Source organism: Venturia canescens, chromosome 1, assembly GCF_019457755.1.
Source record: "Venturia canescens isolate UGA chromosome 1, ASM1945775v1, whole genome shotgun sequence".
Taxonomy (NCBI): domain Eukaryota; kingdom Metazoa; phylum Arthropoda; class Insecta; order Hymenoptera; family Ichneumonidae; genus Venturia; species Venturia canescens.
In genome coordinates, this window is record NC_057421.1 from 18,015,254 (window position 1) to 18,038,078 (window position 22,825).

The 22,825-nt window shown below is 39.7% G+C and overlaps 1 protein-coding gene and 1 long non-coding RNA gene across 5 annotated transcripts in view; both read left to right on the forward strand.

Moving 5' to 3' along the window:
• The window catches only part of LOC122409390 (fasciclin-3), a 295,426-nt gene that overhangs the window by 47,565 nt on the left and 225,036 nt on the right, over window positions 1-22,825 (forward strand). The gene's annotated exons all lie outside the window — the stretch shown is intronic.
• The window catches only part of LOC122409480 (uncharacterized), a 99,927-nt gene that overhangs the window by 26,654 nt on the left and 50,448 nt on the right, over window positions 1-22,825 (forward strand). Inside the window, exon 2 of the long non-coding RNA XR_006260713.1 lies at window positions 9,076-9,141. This is a non-coding gene — a long non-coding RNA (uncharacterized lncRNA). The remainder of the gene's footprint in view (window positions 1-9,075; window positions 9,142-22,825) is intronic.

Genomic DNA, 22,825 nt, shown 5'->3' on the forward strand with positions numbered 1-22,825 from the left:
GTGTGCACTAAATGTTTGCGCTTAAAACTTCGAAGGTCCTCGAAAATTATTCGCGAATTAATATGTCTCGAGAAAAATACTCAAAGCGTCTCTCCATTTCTCTGGATGATGGTTTATTCCCCTTTTTCTTATACTATATTTTGATACGATCAATATTTTAAGCGAGAAAATTAATTTGCAATCATTAAAAAATGTATCAGGCTACTTACACAAGGTTATCGGAACTTAACGTAGTTTGTTTGCCTACTTTGTGCTTAAATCAACGAAAGATTTGCTCTGATGATTATAAAATTCATTATTGAGTTATATAACTGGAGACTGCCATTGAAAACTTTCCTTTTGCTATATACTTGTGTTTAAAAGTAACATTTAAAAGCCGTGGCTTCATCATTTTTTATCACCCAGCGAAGGTGATAGAATAAAATTCCGAGCCGCACCCCTCGCGTACTATGTTGACATGCCCCACTACGATGAGGAGCTAATTAATATTCATATTCTTTCTGCCCCGCTCGCTGAGGTCTTTCTGTCCAGTTACCGGCACTTTGGCCCGTGCAACTTGGCAGGTTCACGGGGCGTCGAGTGCGTGACACTGCAAAACTGTCCCAGCGGTTTTTTTTTTCATTCTCTTTACCTGCGTTTTGATTTTGTCATGAGTCAATTCGAGTCTCTAATATATTTACACGCGAGAGAGATAACTGTGAAAAAAAATCTTTTTCCTTCTCGTTATATTTGGTAAAATGGATAATTGGCTCGTATTCACTGTCGCTCCCTTCACGGGTCGTGCCGTTTTCTACCGACCCGTTGAGGGTTACTATTAAAAATGAAAAAAAAGACGAAAAATTGGAAAAAAAAATCGTTTCACCTATTGCCTCGTGAGACCACAGCAGCACTTTTGCTCGAAAGTAATCGCACTACGCGTAATCGCGTGACATACATGCACTCGTAAGTTGACCGAAAAAAAATGACGAAGATCGCTTTTCGTTTTGCTCTTTCTCTTTTTCTCTCTCGAAAATATCTCAGCTTTGCTAATTCTCTTTTCTCTCGTTTTGAAGTTTTTTTTTTTAGTTCTATATACGGTAGGACAATGACCACGCGACTACACAATTTCCATTCGTTAAAAAAGTGTGCTTTTGTATTGCAGGCGTGCGCCCGAGTAATTAAGATTCGAGAGTGTGCACATTAATATACGCGGCGGTTCGTATATGCGCCGAAAAAAAACGATAAAAAATGGAAATTCTCGAAATAATCATAAACTCATTTTGTTCCTACTGCTTTTAATTCGTTCGTAATTCAAATAGTTTTTTTTTTTATTATTACGAAGAACTTGAGTATTTTTTTTCACAGTGTATACATTATTGAGCAACTTTTTTAATGCTTTGTAACTTTCGTCAGTAACTATTCGTTTGGCCGGAGTAAAAGTCACGGGAATAAATTTATTCGGAAGAAGGAAAAATGCTTTTTTCACATCGACATGGAATCATAATGGCGGAGAAGTTGAGCATTGAAATGGTAAATAAAAAACTTTGGTATTCTCGAAAAAAATGACTTTTTCCCAGATTATAATATTCGAAATTAAAAAACTTTCGCTTCAAGCAGAAATCGGAGCATCCTTTTTCCTTGAATTTTGGTAGAAAATTTGTCTGACACGTTGATTCGAAGTGAAAAACTTAATTTGTAAAGGCCAAACTGTTCCCTCACAATTTTTCGAGGACGCAGGTATTGCAAAGCACAAAGAGCATATCCACAAAAGTTGAAAACTATTAAATGAAAGGAAAAAAAATGTTTGTTGCACTCCGGCCACACAAACTTCGATACTACATCAGCGTTCGTTCGTTCGTTGCGACGAGGGAGAGGAAAAGGAGTTTGCGGAGTCTGTACAGATACTCCGATGAAAAAAGGACGATTTTGGACGTCGGTTCGAGCTGGTGTAGCAAACTCTCGAGCCGAGGCGTCTTAGCCACTCGTTTTATCTCGAGTTACTTCTCTGATGTATAGTCGACGGGTGTTCTACTCGCTGAAGAAACTAATAAAGTAATAAAGCCAGGAAAAAAATATCTATACGTTTCCACACGTATATTTGTAGAAGCAGTTTTAAAAAACTTGCTTTATTACTTTATTAATTTCATGAACGCAGCAGGACCTCAATCAAGCGCACGCACTTATTAAATTCGAAGTTATACCTCTCGCTGTTGTATCCGGTTCTCCTTTCTTCCTCCGCGCCTTCTTATTTCTCGCCCTTCCTTCTTTTCCTGGTGTCTATGACAGCCACATTGCACGGTGTGCGGCACACGATAAGATAACGTTCTCTCGTTAACAGGTGTGCAGTTCGAGGAGAACGCTTCCATTTGGGGGATATTCGGGTCACCGTTTTATTTTCTTTTGTTACGTCAAAGATTTAGTCATTGTACGTGAGTTTGCTTCCTTCTTGTTTCATTATTATATGAAAAAAAGATGCCTGAAATGAGCGAGAGAGAAATAACTAGATATGAAAGGAGGGAAAGAGCGACACGGAGAGGAAGAAGATCTGATTGCACGAATATATGAAAAGCAATGAGCAGCTGAACGAGCTTTCCCATTTTGCTTTAAACTGTGCAATTCAAAGGTGGATTTTAAGTCCGTTTAATGACACTCATGCCACTGTGCCTGAGTAGAGCATCGACTTTCCACATCCGGCATCGCCTTCTCTCCTCCCCAACATGCTCTTTATTTTTATATCTCCTCCTCCTCCTCCCTATTCCCCATGCCTTTAACAGTCATTATTAGGAAATATATTTCATCTTAAAACGGTATAGAGGTGCTCCAAATAATCTGATCTCCTTTTCCTCTTGAAAAGTTGATACCGCTCATTAAATCCTTCGCAAACGCATCTCCATTGACACTTCACGTATACTTTGAAGATTCTATTTCAATATCTCTATATCAAAATATTCGTACAAATATATTATTCATGGCTCTTTGCATATCATAACGAGAAGCGTATCTCATGAAAATTGCTAACGACTCACCTTGCCAGTTTTCCTAGACTGACCCCCCTCTGCCCCTCGCGAGCCAAGACTGCGAGCGAGCTTAATTTTCTAATTACTCCCTCATAGCACGCTCGACTACACTCCCGTATATACTATACGAGACACGATATCAAAAACGTTGAGGAAATAAAATCTCTGACAGAAGCATGGCTTTTAAGCACTTGCCGTTGTGAAAAATAAATTAAGAAACAGTCGTCCCGACGAGAGGTCAATCGTTCGTGCTCTTAAGGAGAAAAGTTTTTTCATTCAATTTTTTACGAACGGAATCGACTCGAATTACGCTCTTTTAATATCATACTCTAACGTTGTTTTTTTTTTTTTTTTACTTTCGAGTATATTAACGGTTGAGGGACATTAGCTACGTCTTGTTTATCGCTTATTCCTTGAGAGAGTCGGGGGGTTTTTTTTTTTACAGAAATATTTCTGAATGTAGTTTCATGAGCTGGAGCCACTGTAAATTGAACTTTATGCATTTTGTTGTTTTTGCATGGACTGTTCCATCGCTGTATATATTCAGAGTCGCCGCACCGACTCGAATACTGGTACATATTGAAAAAATAGTTTTCAAACGGCAAAGATGAGATATGCAGCGTATCCGTGTACTCTAGATTGAGCTACTTTAATTAAACTCGATGATGAATTTTTGAAACTTTAGATTACGAAACGGTGGATTCGCTCGTCAAGGTTAGTTTGTTTTTCAAAAATTTATGGTTCCTTTAATTTTTCTCACTACGTAATTTTTCAGTCTCTACGAAATGTGTTTCGAGAGGATTTTTATAAGTTATATTTTTCCACTGTCCGAATGATTCTGATGAATTATTTCGCCGTGTACATTCAAGTTTTTTTTTTCAACTCGACGTGACTCGAAGTCGTATCCCACTGAAACTTTTTCTGCCATTTTGGAGAAATCGACTTTTCGATTTGAGAATTTCTCAGCCAGCTTCTCCGCTGTCGTTTCTGTGCCTGTTCAACGTAACATTTCTCGTTTATGGAGAGTACAGCTTCGATAATTATACGAGGGGGAAAAAAAAGACGCTCGCAATGTGTACAGAAACGAGAGCCGAAAGGGCGCCAACTTTGAATAGACACGAATTCGTCGTTTGCCGATGTTATCCACAAAAGAGGAAAAACCGCGAATATGAGCGAAAGAGATCATAACTAGGGAAGTCTATCCCCCCCCCCCCCGCCTCCCCCTCGCTCAACTTTTTTGTTGGTTTTCGTTCCTCCAGCTCAAAGATTAACCGACAGGCAAAAGCAACACGAGAAGAGAAGCCTGCGGAAAGCAAGAAGAAGACGAAGACGAAGAGCAAGAAGAGAGGGAAAGAGTCGGAGACACCGTGAATATTAATACTCTTTACCGGGAAGATTTTATCGGTACGTGAAGGCTCTCGTCTTTACTTCCGTTCTTTGCCGAGCGCGGCGGCACACCGTGCATATAGTTTCTTTGCTCTACCGCAAAAACGGGACTGGGGAGAGGGAGGAAGAGATGATGAGAAAATGTAGACCGCAGCTGTCAGAAGACCGACAGAGAAAGGAAGCGAGAAAGAGGGGGGGCGAGGCGTCAAGCTTCTACTCCTGCGTCTTAGCACGCTCTCCTATGAGCTTTTATTCGGCTTGCACGTTGTACCTAAGTATACAGGGGTTTGTAGTATGCATAAGTTCAGAGACATAGGTGCATTATGTCCTTAAATATATTTGAAGTGTTCTATGTGCGATAGAAAAGCATCAAAATGCGTACGCGAGCTCATCGTACGTGGAGAAACAATTATGCATTCGGAATATTAACCCGTAGACACGAAAGTGCAAATTTGCACCCACGAAAATTTAAAGTGTCTAAAACTTCAAAATTTCTTTCTTCAATTTGCCCATTTTTCTATTATAAAACTTGACTATTCAATTTTTTCAATGATTCTAATCGATTGCTGAGGAATTTTTACCCCTAAGAAGTATCGCTGTAAGATTAATTCCATAGATTCGTGGATGAAATAAAAAGTTTTGGAAAATCGAAGAGCAAATTTGCACCAGTGTGGCGAGTCTGTGACCTCGCAGGGAGTGCAGAAGAATTGGATTTATGACCTTCAACTTGAAAAAATCGATTCCCGATCTCGTCGATGGTGTGAGATTTTGTTTACTATATCGTTGAAAAATCGGTTGAGCTTCCAAAAATGATGGATTTTCAACCGAGAGATTTATCTTGCAACGAATCACTTATAGTTATTTTGAAATACATCAATATTTTGAAAGAAATTTGATACAAAAGCCAACAAAAAATGCTCGACCCCAAGTATTTATACAACTTTTCTCCACATTTTCTTTTATATTTCTTGACTGGATATCTCGAGAGTGAATACTTGAGAGTTTTATGATCCTTGCGGGTGATTTTGAACGTGTGTGTTTATGTGTTACACAATACAAGCGGACCCTCGGAGTCATTCGAAGGAAATAAGGAAGTGCGCTTGACATTTTTCCTCCTGCCACGTTCGTTATTTCAACAATAAGATCGAGCTGTTTAGTGCGCCTCGGACGAACTCGGCTCTTACTTAATCGGTGACTAGGTGACATTTTACTGTTTGACATCGCTCGAGTACCCATCACGTCGAGGGGCTCCAAGCAATTACTGTTGTCACGTTGTTATTTTATATTTGACTCGAGCAATTGTAAATTTGTTTAGCTCTTGTTTCAATTAAAATAGCAGACATTTCGACAACTCGTTTATTTTCGAGCTGCTATTTTTGTTTTATTTTAAATAAATTATCAATGCAGTCATCAGAGCGATGATGCAATATGAATGGAACGATTTCGATATTGAAAATTAACCACGATTTATAGCTTCCTCCGCGATGTGCTTTTTCTTTGGATTCGCTGAAATGTTCATTCGCTTAAAATTTTTTAATGCTTCTTTCCTTCACCCAGGAGCACTTGACCATCGATTTGTCATTTTTGACGATGAAACGCGAGCGCAAATATGAAAAATTGAATAATTGATGAGTGATAAGGCGATTCTGGGAATCGAATAATGCCAACTTCGGTATAACACTGAATTTTGCAACGTTAGAGTCGAACGAAATGATCTGAGAAAAAACTCTCCAACAATTGCAACAATTCTCCAGTTCTGTTACCCGCCCAATTTGCAATTCGTAGTTTTTCAGTCGACAGCATAATTCGTGAATGAAAAAATTGGTAAATTACAAATGTTACGTTCGTTAATTTCGTCGGACTCCAACGTTGCAAACTTCAGCGTCGTACTTTGGCGCTAATGACGATATTTGCGTCTTTAATGTGGATTTCAGTATGCGTAAATACTCAAAGATCAAAAGATCGTGAGCATTGGTCAAATGATTATCGGTGCTTTGAGCGTTCCACAACGCGAAGCAATTAGAGTGATAAAAAAAAATGTTTATACAAGGAGAAACGAGGGGAGAATTTAATGGTTCATCACGTGTCACGATATTGGAGAAATAATGCGAGGAGATGAGCGTGAGTTCAAACACGAGAACTGTGGATTATTTCCATGATTTACATGACATAATACGATGCAAATATATCGCGCCTCGTTTTCTCTTTCCTCATTCGAGCAATAAACTCTTGACTCGCGCGGCGCGCACAGACGAAAAATAATTTTGTAAACTCGAACTATTCCCTCGTATAAATTTATGATCCTCGCTCACGTATATGAGCGGGCGAATTTGTTGAGAAAATCCATCGTATTGTATCAGTCCAAGGGTAATAACAAAATTATGCGAAATTTTACGAGTTTGTCGTTGCACCGAGATTCCCCCCATCATTCGATGTCAATTGCCACACCAAATATATACGAGGATATAACAAATTCACACTTTTTTATTCCTTCCCGATATATCACCTCGTCACGTATGACTTATTGCTTCGTTACTCTTCGCTCTGTGCCTCGCTGCGATGTGCAATATTCGATCAAATTACACGAGATTCAATAATTATTCGAAACATTTATAGATTCTGGATACAATCATTTTGTTTTCTTATTTTGGTTCATCAATGTCGTTTTATATTTTTATTCTCATTTATCTGTATCAACGACTTCACGGTAAATCGATAAATGACAGTGAGACTTTGCGAATTCTCATTTAACCTGCCAATTTAATTACTACACCGCCGTCACGAGAACAATCACGCTCAGACTCATTCCCCCCCATTAATCGCGTTCGTCTCCCCGCACCTCGCAGATGCTCATAATTCTCCTGTTTTCGAACTCCGAGAGACGCGAGAGTCAGGAAAGAATACGACTTTCGACTCAATAAATCGGAGTAAATAGTCTCGACTGAAAATTCCAGCGATTCTAAACTTGCACAAATGGACTTTTCATTAATCGATCAATTACCATTGCATTTTTTGCTCTCCCTCCTTTGAATATTCACGAGCTCGCACATTATCGGTGATTCGAACGAGAAGCATTTATGTATATAATGCGATTCTTGTTTCGTCGGGAAGAAAAGGTTTTCGAATGATGGAAGCACCACATTTTTTTCCATTAAATCTCGTCGATTCCCATTGTTCGATTTTCCGACGATACTTCCATAAAAGTTTTATATTTTTCAATAAACTTTCGATTGCACGATATTTGGAATGTTGTCGTTGCCATCCTCCCTCTACGGCGCATGTAAGAAAAATATCAAAATTTCTGCTTCTCGGCGATTCTCATGGTGACTCATCTCGAGCTCTTTTGTGTCTGTATCAGATGTCTCTTGGTGTAAATAACGATCGGTCGTCGGCCACCGCACCAGTGACTGTAACTCAAAGTACGTTCGTACTCAACGTTTATGTTTACATGTGTACAGCTATACTTTTGATCGCGTATGTGTATAAACTCGAAAGTCTGGTAACACTCATGGTAACGAGATCTCCGTGACGTTTGGAAAATTTAATACTACACCTTGGTAACGCACGCAGAACGCCCCCTTCGAGTAGGATTCGATGTCCCATTTTTTCTTCTCTTTATCTCTTTTCATGTTCTTCCTCTGTTCTTCATCTCCTCGTTCTTCATATTTTTTTCTCCCTAGTTGTCACTGGGCTGGTTGAAGCGCGTGCAATAATTTCGTGTTTATTCGTACGCCATTTTACGTCATCGTTCCTTAACCTCTTCCAATTCTTTAGTACATGTGACAGCTTTGAAATAACTTCATGACAAAAAATTTGATGAGATTTTACTTTTGGGAGATGAGCGTCTCGCTTCGCAGCGAGCAGGGCTTTGACGCGTTGGATATATTTCGACAACTCTCCATAATTTTTACACGATCATGGTGAAGTTAAATATTTAAAAATTATTGCGTGAAACACACGAAACACGAGGGTGAGAAAAAATTTCTTCGACTCACGAAAAATCATAAATTTTCTTCGTCTTTTCATTCTAGAAGGCCCATCACGAGACAAGAAAAAGACAAATTTTTTAACAATCAAGAACAAGGTCCTGAACTGACGATGAAAATAAAATGCAGAATTTACAGCCATCACGAGAGCTCGAATGCTTTATTATTACGACGCTGAAGTTTCCAACGTTGGAGTTCAACGAAATGAACGAAAATAACATTTGAAATTCACCAATTTTTTATTTCACGAATCGTTGGTGCAGCTTGAAAAACAACGAATCGCAAATTTGTCAGGGAATAAAATAGGAGAATTACTGGAATTATTGGAGAGTTTTTTTTTTATCATTTCGTTGAACTCCAACGTTGGAAACTTCAGCATCATTTATTATTTATCAACACACTGCTGTTTACAGATTTACTCATAATTTTACATCTATTTTCAAAGGAAATGCATGAGATGAGAAAAAAAAATGATGTGCAACACAATAACGTTGTATTCTATACCATTCCTCAACGAACATCTGTGACTCATCGAATGAAAATTTTTATTCACATAACATTCCCAATCGGTCACGGATTCGTCGACGTCTTAAAGATTTAAATTCACGATAGCATACGCAATGATTTATGAACCAATAATAAAATTATCACGTTTACATATCTATACGAATATCATTCTGATGGACTTTCTAATTTCTCTGTTGCAGGTACGTTTTTTATGCAGTGAATCGAGAGATCGGAGGAATGGTTTTCGAGGAGCGTAAGAACGTTTCGTAAGTCTGACTCTATGTGCTGCGTTTGAACTTTGAGCAATTTTCTTCATCTATTCCTCGTTCTCGTTAGATTATTATTATCGTTGTCGTCGTGATGCAGAATATCAAGCATCGTTGTGCTTTTCGTTTGTGTTCGGGGACTGTTGGGGGCTGATGAAAAATCGCGATTGAGTAATTCTCTCATCAAAACGCTTTTTATTTTTCTCCGCGCTGCTCCTTCCCATTTACATTGAAAATTGACTCCGCCAATTGGCTTCAGCTGATGAGTGAATAAGCCGTCTAAAAATACCGCAAAATCTCAAAACTCACGGCGAGAATTAAACGGTAATGTTTAGCGGGAAATTCAATGTAAAATTAACCGGATATATTTGACCGTGGGGACAAGAAGTTAACGAAAAATATTTATTCCAGTAACGCCCTGTAAAATTTTCAATATTTTGCGGAATTTTCAGTTTTGTAACAGTAAATATTGCAAATAGTTAAATTTGTGGTTCGTATACTAAAGTTTACAAAACGGAAATTTCGACAGTGCGGAGCGCGATAAAATTCACCATGACGTCAAAATTTGCTTAATACTCTCAACAATGAATATTAATTTTTTTTATAGGAAAATTCAATTTCTTTCTCATAATAATATCATGAATTGCAGCTCGTTGGTGGACGGTAATTTTTCAGATTTAATTCTCCCCGTGCCGGAAGTCCACTCGATTTAAAAAACTAATACAGATCAGCTCATCAGAATGAAAAGTTCAACATAACGAGTAAGATTTTGAGTATTTATTTTTATTTTGTTCGTGAGAGAGTGTAAAATTCTCAGAGACACGTGAAAAAAGCTTCGGTTCGATGCACGAGAGCTCTTTTCGAATGGTATAACCTATCGAAAAATCTTTTCCAATAAGTTGCAGTCACGTGCAACTTTCAACAACCAAGTATACCAACTTATATTTATCTGTACAATTTATATGTTGTACACATATACATGCAACTGTGCGTGCTTGAGCAATGAAAGGAGCAGAGACAAGAAGAGAGCAGCCATCGTGTACATATATCGGCAGCCACACGAGATGTGATAGTCACCAAAGTCTCGAGACGCGTTTCTTTTCTTCAAGTTTAAACGTTTTCTCTCGCCTGCGGAGATTCCTGCCCCTTCCCCCTCGCATTTTCCCTCATCGAACTTCAGCGTTGCAACTCTCCTCTCTATTCCCTCGCTTTTTTTCTTCTTATTCCATTTTTCCCACAATTTTCTTCTTCAACTCTAAATTACCTATATACATCCATATATAATATATATAAACGTTATAGAGAAGAGCACTCGCACTTTTTCGTATATATAACCGACAGACTCTTCGAAAGAGTCGTAAATCTCTTATAGCAGTATTTCATTGCTACGATGAATCACGGATCCTCCAACTCATACCGGATAATCCTTACTTACTTTTTGTGTTTGTTGTGTTTTTTAAATTTTCTTTATTTTCAGTGGTTTTTTCGTGCCACTAGAAGTTTATTGCAAAATATTGAGCTGCGACGTTTAGGAATGCTTTTAACTTCGGAGGGTCGCGCTGACTGGTGCTGGAAACCCCAATCCGTAGAGTTTTTTTTTCCCCCAGGCGCAGTTATGACGAATCTAAATATACGAATGCATTGTTGATAAAGGATGATAGGAATCCGAAAATGTTTATTAAACTTTCAAAGGCGTTTGAGCTGTTTCTCCTCCATAAACGAATAATTCGCAATTAATATTGAGGAAGCACTATCATTTCATAGGCCAATATTATACGAAACGTTTCCGTTTCGGCAGAGAGAAATTCTCGAACGAACAACGGACTCGTGTCTCTCCCCAATACATATACATTCATATTCTAATTACCCTTTTGGTTATTGACGTTCCAATTGGAATTCAACGATTAACGCTACGTGCTAGATCGTTGTGCGTTTCGTATAGATACATGAGCTATTCGTCGACTCACACAAATTTATCCTATCGTTTTATTAATATATATCGAGAGACTTACTCACAATGTGGCTCCTTTCAGCTCTGTATTCACACACAATAGAGCTGCGTACAGACATGTGCAAATGGTACAAACGCAGTTGCGGAATGTATTGAACATCCTTTGGAACGTCCCCTAATAATTGTAGTAATTGAACGGTGAGCTCTTTTATTCCCTGATGAAGGAATTTTTCAGAAATTATTTCTCTATTCTAATTTGAATGATCAATATGCTCTTCGAATCGTCTAAAATATTTTTTTCATTGTCAAATGAAAAAATTTGACATTGTCAAAAAGTGGAGTTTCGAATTTTCAAAAGTCCTTGAATGAACGAAGAGTTTTGTGCAATATTTTGTGGCGGCTTCATGGCGGGGAGAATTTTTTTAACATTACTTTCACTTAAGGGGCGCAAATGTACTTGTCACAATTTAATTCACAGTAATTTTGCTGTTTTTGTGAGAATTTTCGATTTTTTTAATGGAATTCACAGCTTGTTGAATCGACATTTTGCATACGTTTCCAGTAACGCGTACGTTGATGATTTTGATGAAATTTCTGAACTAGAATTTCAAAAATTTTCAAAAAAAAATATATTTTCCAAATTGAGAATAAATTTTACTTTGATTCACGGATGTTACGGTTGCACTCAATGCAAAATATCGTTGTTTACGATGAATTGTTGAAGTTGCCTCGCTCTCTGTAACGAATTGACGAATTTTCATGAAACGTTTGTACACACGAATTCATCCACCGCTTAGGTTTCCATTGACTCTTTTATTATAGCTGCTCGTACGAGGGTAGAAAACATTTTTCAACTGTCCTCACGACCATTCTTCCCTGCACTAATTGCCAGGACTCGCAATTACAGCTGGTAATGTTGCTGAAAAAAGTGAAAGATAAAAACGAAAAAGGGAGGACAAAAAATAGAAAGCAAACCTTCATTCAACTGCCGCGTTTGCTGCTTCGGCACGCTCGAACTCCTCTCTTATTAGAGCTCTCCGTGCTCTTCTCCTAGTTACATATAACGTTGCTGTGAAGTTTCGTTGTCTCAAATAACGAGAGAGCGAAAGAGAATGAGAAAAATAAACGAAACAGGGAGCGAGAGAACCGAAGAGTGCCACCGGCTTTTTTCTGGCTCAAGAAAATTAGGACAGCGTGAAATTGTCGAATCACCTGCACTTCGTTGCAGTCACTATTTCGCTCTTATATATTTTCGGTACAAAACCACGCGCACTGTGCTGCACGCAAAACTCGTCGGAGAGACTGCGATATTCCCGGTCGAAAAAAAACGACTAAAACGGATTTTTCCCTGTATTTTTTGAGCTCCAGTCATTTTTCGAGTCACCACAAATTTCTTAGATTTCTTATTCCCCCAAAGGCTACTGAGAAAGGCGGGTTCGTCATCGTTCAACGATTTATTCGACTTTAAATATCTGTAAAACGTTCAGTGATACTTTTTAACGATTCTGAAGTTTTTACTGACATTTGGACTAAAAAAGTTTCACGCCTGAACATAAAAGAGTTGATATCGTCCACTAACAACTCCGCAACATTCAATCTCCCCCTTTTCGCATTTTTCCATTTTTCACTCCTCCAGTGGCTCGTCGGAATTCCGAAGTTCCTCTAATATGCGCCACAAACTCGTCGGCTCACTGACCAACTTTGCTTAGGAATGTTTTCAACCGAAACACCTGCGGGTTGACGAGTTGGAATGCACTCCAGCCTTTTCAGTCTAACAACAATACTCCCGTAGACGATTTCCCTATCATCCACCGCTCACTTCCATCAACCATTCGCAATAAATACTGCGAACGAAACCAAAAACTGAAATACGGTCGACACGATTCCAGCTACGTTTCCCGCTCATTTTTCAGTCTTTCCCCTTCATCAATAAAAATTCGAAACCCGCTAACGTCTGATTTTGTAATAAACCGCGTCAAAAGTCAAAAATAACAAAATTAACAGCAACAGTAAAGATTTCACGATAAAATAATAAATTGTGATTGTACGAATGATTTGCTTCCATGCAGTTCATCGAAGAAGGCTTAGACACAAAAATTTTCTATTCCGTACGAAAGTTCTGAGGATCTCCTCCGCATGATTTGTTGAATTTTCATATTCGGCTTTTTTTTATTAAGTTAATTACCCCTAATTTTGATGCAATTGCGATGCTGAATTTTGATCGGAACTGATCCGGGATTCCTGTATTTCCTTTTTTTTTTTATTATTCTACCTGTGCGATATCATGTATCATGCTCCCTCTATCATTCCCGATAATCTAATTTCGATATCCCTCGCAGTAGCACGGAGCTTCCTCGTTCATCGTTCGTCGATGAATATTGAATGGGAATGAGAATCAATGAAAATGTTCTCCGAAATATTCGATAGGATTTCCCAAGTGGTTTTCGATTTTGTGCCTCGTTCCAGCCTCTCTCTCCCCCCCCCCTTTTTACTTCGCTCCATTTTTTATTTCTCACACCGAAACTCTCTTTCTCCCACTCGCACGAATCGGAGCTCATTCCATGAGTCAGAAATTTAGGCCGGATTTTAGCGCGTTTCGACGTGGCATTTTGATCGAAGCACTAACGCTCAGTAGTCGGAACAATTATATCCATTATGGAGGGTTGAAGGTCGATAAAAATGAATAATAAAACGAGAGTAGCAAACTAGTTATATACAACGCAACGTATGGAGAGGAGGAAACGAAATAAATCTGAAAACCATAAATCTGCATTCGTCAATGTTTCGGCTCACAATAATTTGAAAGTTTTCAGTGTCCCGATGGGTAAAATTTTTCTCTTTTTCACTAGCATCAATTTATCGTGTTTATCTCGATCGAGAAGAAAATAATAAATAACTTCGAGGATCGAATCGCTGAAGAATCGAAGTTACTGTTACAAATACTCGCAGCACGTCGACGATATCAAAATCATAATAATTCGGTAAGTCGCGTGGCTGGCGTACTCAATCGCTCCAACGCATTGATTTACGAACTGTTAACAACATCGAAATCCTTGTAAATCTCGTGCTTAAGATGCCCTCGGTGGATGTTCGATTTGGTTGATTATAATCAAGCAATCTTGGCAATGCCCTACCGAGAATCACGTATCTCGTACGTAATAGCGGAGAATATGAAGGTACGCTCAGTGTTGCGAATGAGCGAGCGTGATCGGTTAAATCGATTTAGTTCACGTGCCGCGAGAACGTCGAGGCCAATTCATGGGTGAGACACACAGAAAGAGGGAGGGAGAGAGAAAGAGCTTGAGAATTGGAGGAATAATGCGACACAGCGACGATCATCGTGCTCGATGAACGAAGCACACGCAGACATCGATTGTGAAACGAGAGATGCACCGACCATGGTCGAATGTTTGGTTGAATAGTTGATTAAATCAGGCTGTGTCATATCGTCACTTGGGTGCGTTACGTTCGTGCTCTCTTCCTCTCTCGCAGCTCATTGGTAGCCTCGGGAATACTATGCTGACTCGAACATGCATCTTCGATCTTGCGATGTTCACAAATTATTGGCAAATGACTCACGTATTGAGTCGAGTAGTTGGAATTTAACCTTGCGCTGTTGAAAATTACATCGCTGTAGTGTGCTATACGAAATCGCTATCTTCGGACTCGCCAATTTCGAAAACGTTTCGATTTTCGTGAAAGTTGCTTTGCGGAAAAATGATGCAATTTTTGAGCTACAATCAAACGCATTCCGTAGTAAGCAATAACGCATACTTCCCTGATAGACGGCTCGTGGCACAGTGACTCGGCACGGGGATTGGATGCTGCAGCATTTTTTATAAACACTGCACGAATTTATATTTGGATTTCGTGAAATTCTATTGATCCAAAAACTTCTAATTCTTCCAGAGCTTTTATTCTTGTGGATCATTTTTCTATCATTTTTTAATTTATACATTTTTTATCACAATTACCGTTGAGGGCACAGCAAAAACGAATTACGTCGAACTTTTGATTTTTGTGTACAATGCTCCGAAATGATGCCCAGGAAATGTATTGAGATTTTGTTTTCCGGATAATTTATTCGTCATTTTACGAAATTCGATGGTAACGCTGGGGCGAGAAAGGACGCGAAACTCACCCAATTTTCGTAAAGAATACTATTCCGATATTGAGTTAAATCAAGCGTGTAATTCGTTTATTCCGGACTGATAAATCGTCGTCTGTTGTGACATCCAATTCAACGATATTAGGGTTTAACATGCGTCGATATGAGACGTAACATTTTTTCATTATACGCGAGACTTGACTGGCTCCAATGGTGTTCAATAAATAAGGGAGAGATCCATATGTTCGAGCTCGAGAGAAAAATTAGTGGGATGAAGAGATACGAGAATGCAGCGTAAACAAAAATTCTATGTGAGATATTACTTTTTGGCTGCTCGAATTTGCTCTTATCTCCCGCGTTTTCGTCGTCCATTACACTTCAATTCGTTCTTTTCGATTCCCCAACATTTCTATATCGGACGGTTTAGCGCGTTACGCGCGCAATGAGCCCAACATCGAGATGACGAAGGACATAGGCGACGGGAAAATGTCTGTACATGGGAATGTACGCCGGCGTCTTAACGCTAGAAGGCGTGGTTTCCGCACGAGTTTCATTCCCAATAAAGCCCATGACTAGAGAGCCCTCGCTTTTATGCTGTTTTTTTTTGTAATTCATTCTACTAGAGAACATAATTTCTCATGAAACGTCGTTTTCGTCGCTGTTTTTTTTCTCGAAAAACTGAAAAATAACAACTTAAAAATATTCCTCTTGAACCCCCTTATCCAGGAAAAAATGTCAATTATAAGCGCCGTTATTGACTCGAAGTCGTAAAAACACCGACGCCAACTTGACAACTACGAAAAATGTTTTGTTTCCTCCTTCTCAAGATTTTTCATTTCCTCCCCTACTGACGGTTCGATAGGCATCAAAGATTTTGCCCAATCGCGCGTCGCGACGGTATTTGCCCGGTCGATGAGACGGGGGGAGGTAAAAACTCGGAGTTTCATTTCTCATTCGGTCGGGGTCGGCAAGTGACGTGAAAATTCAACCCTCCGAAATGGCTCCCAATGATATTCTGCTACGGGAAAAGAATTATCCTCTCCCCCTCCTTCCACTCCTCGGTCCTGCACCTTGGAGCGTTCATCAAGAATACAGCCGCAACTTTCATAGTAACATTCACGATATTACGTCTGGTGGATTGTCGACGACCCAACCAAACGATCGGGACACCCCCCGACACAACCTTCCAACGATCCCGTATACCGTCAACGACAAGCTTATTTATCGACGACACGTACTCGCTGCTCCGCTGCAACGAAGTGCACAAATTAATCAACGACGCGTGCACCCACTGCCTCGCTCTATGTCTGTCCCGTGGATTCCGCAAGCTACTTCGACTACGCTATATCTCCATTTTCGTACATACACATATCCATGAAGAATGGAGGTGTAATGGCTTATTTGATATACAATCCTTCATCTATAATCAAACAGCATGCTATGCTTTTTCCATCAGTGTTGTCGCTCAGCCAATTTTTATTTATCTCGTAAATAACGTTTTCATCGTTATTTCAATATCTGTAGGTTATTATTTCATGTTTTTACGATTTGGTTACGGTACAGAGGGTACAGCATTTGATGTTTTTTATTTTGCGTGATTTTCCATTTATATACGTTGTGTGTTCATTTTCATCGTTTAATTGGCCATTCTGTTTTTAAAAATAATGTTTTCTATGCGTTTATTTAATGCGAATATTTCATATTTCGCGAATGGAGTTTTTATTAATATCGTAACTCTTTATTATATTTTTTGGTATTTAATAAATTGATGGATATCGAATGTATTTCAAATGTCATTGCATTATTGTATCCGCGCATTAACATCGTATCCTTTGATCACCATGATTCAGTTATTGGAATAAATTTTTGCCTGGTTTTCTGTTGTGAATTGTGATACATTGATAACACAACAGGCTGCAACGCACGAATAAGTATATATCTCAACATCCGGCTGAAAATATGTATTTGTTGAGTCATCGAAATTTTAGCGAACCAGAATAAATTTGCTGATTCAACAAAAATAGTGCTTGTTTCACAATATTGTACAATTCAACGCTCAACAAACGACGACAATTCGTCGCCGTCCCATTATTTTTCGTGGCTGTATTTACTTTTTTTTGCTTCCATTCTTGTTAATGAAATTTGCAGGTCGTCACTCTTTACCGGTGTGCCCTCGTGGTTGACAGTAACGCACGAAAAAATAGCTTCCTGTCGCCGGTGCGGAAAGAATGAATTGTTTCACTCTCGCGAGCTAAAAATTGACACCAGCTCGTCTATAAATCTTTTTATATGTTTCAACATTTATATCCATTTGTAGAGCTTTTTCGAGAGCCTGGCCAATTATCATTGCAACTCTCATTTAGACCGAATGGTATGATGCATCGTAGCGCAGTTGAAATATATAAGAGTGTTTAATAGAGTTGATGGCGGCGGAGGTGATGATGAAAAATCGGTGAAGCTTCAACATTTAACCGCAATGAAATCACCGAAACATGTTACGGCGTTTCCTCATTTAGATGGAACCGATAAAGAGCTCACTTTATCAATCGTGTACGTGTGTGCGCGCCGCGCCCGCGATTGGCAGGATGTGGCAGAATCCGTGCTACGTTCAGACTTTATTCTTTGTTATTTTCCAAGAATTTTAAAACTATTTCGGATTACAAACAGTATAGTATTTTTTCAATTTTGCTATTTTTCGTCCCTTTAAGTCTAAACAGCTTCGTGTGGATAGCAAAAAGTGATGCACGTGAGAACCATATTTTGTGTTGTTTTCGAGTGTCATGCATCGTATCAGACTACCACTTACTGATGAGTGGAAATTTACTGTAAATCACAAATTTTCACTGTCAGTAAATTCTATGATAAATACACGAATATACACCGAATACGTGGGACATTTTACCGTACATATAGTTTTTTTCAGGGTTGTCCGAGCATACTTTACAGTACAAACAGTTGAAGTGAATGGAAACATTTTTTTTTTACTATGTTTATAGAGAAAATCACTCACGAGTCTTTTGAATAAAAGGTACGGGCATTGGTCTTCTTACTATAGCGAATAGAACAATTCTTATAACTCCTCTTCGAATTAATGCTGCAATCCAGTACGTAGATACTATATTTTTAGTAATTTTCTCTAGAATTTTCGGCCTCGTTTTCTCCCTGTGTTGGGGAATTAAGTCTGATGTTGCTTGCTGTTTGGATCTTCGAAACTGTTGTTTTTTCCCCCTTTTTTTCGAATGTTGTCCGTTTACAGTTTATGTGTGCTGTGCTATATTCTCAATGGTACGTGAAGGTTCATTTTGACAGATAAAAAAAATTGCTGCAGGACCCAGTGAAGAATGAGGTAACTCGAAATTCGCCAATGAGTGTCATCGAAACCAAGCATTCCTATGACTACTCCCTGCTTAATTGCCTTGCAGATGTTTGCGATGCCTCAAATTCTTTTGTGATAGTAATGTCGAAACACTCCGCCCACGTTTTTCAGGGGAACGAAAAATTTGCATTAACGCTGCATCGCGATCCGTTACGTGCGCCCGACCTCTTGCTCTTTCTCCTTCTTTTTTTTTCTGTCGTTGGACACATTGGCTGGTCAGAATGATGGTCAGACACGGACCCGGCATACAAATTTCGAGAGAATTTTCGTTCTACCAGAGAGCTGAGAAAGAGAGGCGGCGGAGAGGGGCTGGAGGCCTTTGACTCGTCCAATAACCCCTGAAAAACGTATCCACACATTCCTTCCTCGTATCGCCATCAGCGTTGTCATTATTATCATAGATACGTGTGTGTATGTGTGTGCGAGTGTAATTTTCTGTTGTGCTCGTGAGGGTTTTCTAACAGGCAATTCCGCCGTATAATTTCACTATAAAACAATCCTTCAACACTCTTGGATAGCTTAGGAGATATTTCTACCCCTTAAACCCGCCTCTCCTGCCCGCGTCCCCCTTCCGCTGTTCACCTACCCCATTGAAATGTCGACCTCGCGAGAGGTGGCACCGATGTAACGCCTGCAAGGATTCAAAAAAAGAGTCTTTCCGTCTCCTTTTCTCGCCCTCGGTTCTTTGCTTCATGGAACGTCGTTAAAATAAATTCTTTCGTAGGCTAGAACGCTCTCGAGAGAAAGAGACAAGTCCCCTACCTCGTTCATCTCTTCGCGCGGGTTCACGAAATTTTCCCACCGCGTTCACGACACTTTTCTCCCCGTGCTGCGAGCTTTTAGAGAACAGAAGGAAGATCGTTAAATAAATTTCTCTTTTCCCCTGCTCCTTGCCTCCCGCTCTTTAAATTCTTCTTTCTCAGTGCGCGCGTCATAGAAGAGGTCCAGAAAGCTGGAGAAATGTCCTCTCAAAGACTTTCCTGTGGGAGTTCAAGACGTCTTTTTTGGTCAGTGCACCTCTGTGTCGTATCGTATCGTATCGATCGTATAGAACACGATCGATCCCATCATTTCGGTCCAGCTTATAGGCTCGATCGTGGGGGCCCTCTAGTCCCACACTTTGTCAATGTTCTCGAATGTTTATTAGCGATCAACAGATTTCTAATCATCGTATCATCAGCAGTCAGTGATACGACAAATTAATTTCGCAATACAATTGCAACCCCGAATACCAGGGTTCGATTTTTGGAACCCTCTGTGTGGGGTTTTCTATGATCGTCTAACTCTCGGTCTCCTTTTTTCCGGCTCTATCTTTACGACGAAATCGCAGAGCTTATCATAGCGATGGTCGTAATTCCCTTCCTTTACGAGTGTGAATCCGTTCGCTGGACCATTTATGCCCGGACTTTAACCCTCCCTGCCCCTAAACTCTGCTTTTCGAATCTCATAAATTATACGAATAATTTGCACGTAATAAAATTGCACGGCAGGCCACATACACACACACACCGGGAGGGAGAAAATACGCTAGCGGGAAAAGTACGGGAGCAATTCCGTTGGTAGCGGAGTTTTAGGCTACCACCTCGAAAGGGGATGCGGAGAAGAGTTTGAGTATCCAATGAGACAGACTGGAGTATACCTGAAGCAGTTTTAACATCGACAACTTCGCCTCCCTCCTCTATATATTAAATGACCGGATCCATTGTTGCTCCGGACATTAATTTCGCATTATAATATTACTCTTGCTATGATCGAGCGAATATTGACGTCATCGTTGGTTGAATAGCTTCTGATGATTATGAATTTTGGGACAGCATTGAAAGGAAGGCTCGTCTATATCGTTCTGCATTTTTCTCAGACGTTATTTTAATTTATCACCAAATTGTAGTCCCGTTTATCATTCGAAATGTGCTCGGACATACAAACCTCGAAAATACTAAAATCGATCACCACCACTCGTTTGATTATTCCCACATAAATATTGGCTGTATTAACGAACTAACGAAATTGCCGGATTCGAGTTATATTTCGATAATTTTTCACCTTTTTTCAAAATGTCAATGCGGAAAAAAATGATGAAAGTGTTCAGCGACTCTGTTAATAATGGATTCTACAAAAACTCTGTGTCCTTACACAGTTTCTTTCCTACATCAAATGACAGAGATGAGGAAAATCTTGCGTGTTTCTTCACTTGCTGCTTCGTTTTTTCCAACCTTTTCTCTCTCTCTCTTTTTTTCTTCATCTTTTCTCACGACAGCAAGTGACGTATTCGCGAAAGAGAAAGAAAAGAGGGTGGTGCTAAAGACCCACACTACCACCTTCGCTCATGTACACAAACTCATAGGCATATACATATATGCGTCTTTATGTACATACGTTTCGTGGCTGAAACTTTTGCCAGAGGTAACGGTAGTTTTTCGCGAAAATTGCTCTCGCCCTATAGTACCGGGCGAGTCTTGTACATGCATATTTCATACGAAACGATGTAAGCCCCTGGCACACGGGGGCGAACATTTCTTCTTTCACCCTCTGTTCTCTCTTCCCTCGTATACCTTTTACCATTTCGATACATATATACACGCATTATGTACGACCACGTCGCCGGTTGCTTGCTCACAAAAGGACGTAAATCCTTGAAATTCTTAGGCTGATGAAACTTTTGAATGGACTTTTTTTGTTCCACCTGTTCATAGTATAGTTGGCTCGTTTTCATAGTTGCTTCGGAAGGTTACACGGCGTATCGGAACTGTGAGTAACGTGTGGATTTGACGCCTAACTTTTCACGTTTTTTTCGCGAGTTCTGCACAACAAAAACAGCGAGTGTGTGCGTGCATACTGAATATTTATGCACGTGTATGTGTGTACTTTGGCCTCTGAATGTGTATAATTTTCTACTAGTTCTCCAATGGCCGGTCAACGGTCGTCGAACACACGATCATTCTTTTTCTTGAATCCCTTCTCGGCCAAGACTCTGTGCAGTTTTCTCTCCTACTGTATATATGCGTTTCAACTTTTGACCTCGCTCCGTCTCTTTCTCTCACACTCTTTATTTCTCGCAGCGGGACTTTTCGAGATAAACGGTCCCACGAGAGAGGACACCACCGGTCGACAATGAATTCCCGCAGACATCATTCGTGGCTTTTATTCTTATTCTCTCTTTTAACTTTATTCTCTTATGCTGACGCGTACTTCAGAGATTTCCGAGCAACAGCATCCGTCGTTCGTACCAATCTCCTTCTGTGAATTGTTTCTTGAATAAATGATGGAAATTAGGAAACTGGAGACGTCTGGTGACGAATTTTTTTCAACTGGTTTTCATCTCTTCGTGGATGGTAAAGAAAAGTCAAATATTTACCGGCCAATTAATAAACAAACGCCAACCTTCCTGCTCTCCTTCGTTTTATCAGATTTTTCGCATTCTCCAACTTGACGGTTATCCTAATGGCGCGGGATTCGTAGTTCAGAGTCGTTACCGAACACCGATGGAAAGATTAGCAAGCGTGTCGCGTCTTTGAAATCAGCCGCGTACGGTCATTGGCGCGTGTTCCGTTACGAGAAACCTATATGTTACCGTAACACGCCAAGAGCGCCAGAGACAGTCTAGTCTAATACTCCAAGTTCCTTGGATGGCGCTGCCCCTCTCGTATACAATTAAAAGTGACCGTAGTCTGTGTAAAGTACGGAGAGTCGCCGTTGGGGCATTACTGGCATATGTCGTCGCGATGATTTTGCGCTCGTGCGTACACCGCGATGCAAAAAACTAAAGAAAAAATCATGTTTTCCAGTTGACTCAGAACTTGAATCGATTATAAAAGTCACTAAAATTTATTTACTACTGTTTTTCAGCTTTCGAATAAAGAATTTATTTTTTTTTTTTCACGTTCAATCGCACGGTTTCGACGTGATGGAAAGAAATTCGAGTTAACTAACGTGCCACGAGACCGAATTTGGCTTGGGAAAAAGTTCCTCACAGCAGCTGGGGACTGGATTGGCTGTTTCTCAACGAATAATTCTAGAGGAAAATTTTTGAAACCTTTTTTTCTAGGAATTTAGTGATCCAACTGTTCCCTACGTGTGATCGTGTGTTTCTTGAAACATGCTATACGAATGAACACAGATATTGATTCCCGTCTCGGTTGAAGTCTCGTTATTTATTCCTGTGTGACTTCTGAATTGTCTCCACTACCATCACGATATATTCTCGTTCATTCGAACGTATCGCACAGTCTTTTTTTCTCTCTGTAAAACG